The following is a 2,237-nucleotide window of genomic DNA, read 5'->3' on the forward strand; positions in this document are numbered from 1 at the left end:
GCCCGCACCTGCCCCCACCTGCCCGCACCTGCCCCCACCCACACGATCACTGTTATTCACTCAACACAACCTGTCGTCTTTACGTTGTTGTGCTTTCACACATCATGACTGACTGGACTCTGAGTCCACCACCTGTCCCCTCAGTCCACCTCCTGTCCCTCAGTCCACCTCCTGTCCCCTCAGTCCACCTCCTGTCCCACGGTCCACCTCCTGTCCCACGGTCCACCTCCTGTCCCACGGTCCACCTCCTGTCCCCTCAGTCCACCACCTGTCCCTCAGTCCACCTCCTGTCCCACGGTCCACCTCCTGTCCCACGGTCCACCTCCTGTCCCCTCAGTCCACCTCCTGTCCCCTCAGTCCACCTCCTGTCCCACGGTCCACCTCCTGTCCCCTCAGTCCACCTCCTGTCCCCTCAGTCCACCTCCTGTCCCCTCAGTCCACCTCCTGTCCCCACGGTCCACCTCCTTCTCTCCTCAAACCAAGAGACTGAAAACAAAAAGTTACATGTTGTCAAGGTTGCTAGGGGACAGGAGCCGTGCTTTGTGATGCAATGGTAAGGGCGGGAACAGCTGGTGATGCTGTCTCTCTTTAGGTTCTGACTCTCTGTACTTCCTCTCTCTCTGCACTTCCTGTCTCTCACCTGATACCTGTATGTGTCTTCAGTCCCTAGCAGTGTGGCAGGGACTGAGCCTGTTTGCTCTCAGGACTCAGTTCTGGATAATCTGCTGTGAAAACAAGAGTTCCAAAACACACAGAGCTGGATTAACGGCCAGAACAACTCGCTTCTTACATAAAGTCCAGTGTTGTTGTTGTTTTGGGTGGAGGTGTAAATACTACTTCTGTTGGTTACGAGTCCAAACGTAATGTTCCTGTGGAGGTAGTAGGTGAGCCGATAAGCAGATTGGCAGTAGTAGCTGTTCAACAAACGGAGGCGGAGTGTACCAAGATAGGAGACAGCTTTAGCAGGATTGAACAGGACCTTTCCAAAAGACAGTCTAACCTCTGCTCCGTGTTAAGAAGGGATAAACCCAGTGTGGAAAACACCAGCTCCCTGTTACGTTAGCGGGGAACACGTGGCTGCAGCAGGAAACACCCCACAGGACACCATGAAGCATGAGTCTGCAGCTGGACCACACTCATCACACCACACACTGTCCTCAGAACAGAGACCGTCCTCACTGAGACTGTCTTCAGTACTGACACTGGACAGTCACTGTGTCTGCACCTGACACTGGAAATGAAAGCGCGCAGCTAGCTAACATTAGTTAGTTAAACTGTAACTGATTCTTGGTCCCTGTCCCTGTCCCGGTCCCTGTCCCGGTCTCTGTCCCTGTCCCGGTCTCTGTCCCTGTCCCGGTCTCTGTCCCGGTCCCTGTCCCGGTCTCTGTCCCTGTCCCGGTCTCTGTCCCGGTCCCGGTCCCGGTTCCTTTCCCGGTCCCGGTCTCTGTCCCTGTCCCGGTCTCTGCCCTGGTTCCTTTCCCGGTCTCTGTCCCGGTCCCGGTCTCTGTCCCTGTCCCGGTCTCTGCCCTGGTTCCTTTCCCGGTCTCTGTCCCTGTCCCTGTCCCGGTCCCTGTCCCGGTCTCTGTCCCGGTCCCGGTCTCTGTCCTGGTCCCGGTCCCGGTTCCTTTCCCGGTCCCGGTCTCTGTCCCGGTCCTGGTCTCTGTCCTGGTCTCTGTCCCTGTCCCAGTCTCTGTCCTGGTCTCTGGTTCCCTGAACTGTCTCGTGTTGTTTAGTTTAAGTGAATTACCAGATGAACTGATAATGACAATAATAATAATATAAACGGTTTAATAACTTGTTGCTGACTGACTGTAAAACACTGAACTGAAGAAACTGGCTCCAAACTTCCCATAATGCAACACTGTCTTCATGTTACACAGGAGTCATTACACGCTTCATTCACACAACATCTGCTGCTGTGAAAACAACACAGTCCTCCAATACAACACACACACACACACACACACACACACACACACACACACACAGATAATCAAATCAAGGGGAACACGCAACTTTTGTCTCGTTAATTACTCAGAAATCTGTGAATGTGACCAAAGTGTTCGAGCTGCCAGGAAGGACCGGATTAGAGAGAGAGAGAGAGAGAGAGAGAGAGAGAGAGAGAGGGAGAGAGAGAGTGTGTGTGTGTGTTGAACAGGAACACTGTGTCCTCCTGACCTGACCACTCCACATGGATCAGATTTAAGTGAATGGGAGGCCTGGAGGACCCCCCCCCC

This window comes from Seriola lalandi, unplaced genomic scaffold, assembly GCF_002814215.2.
Source record: "Seriola lalandi dorsalis isolate HSWRI2012SDOR001 ecotype SW California unplaced genomic scaffold, Sedor1 jcf7180002054686, whole genome shotgun sequence".
NCBI classification, from domain to species: Eukaryota; Metazoa; Chordata; class Actinopteri; order Carangiformes; family Carangidae; genus Seriola; species Seriola lalandi.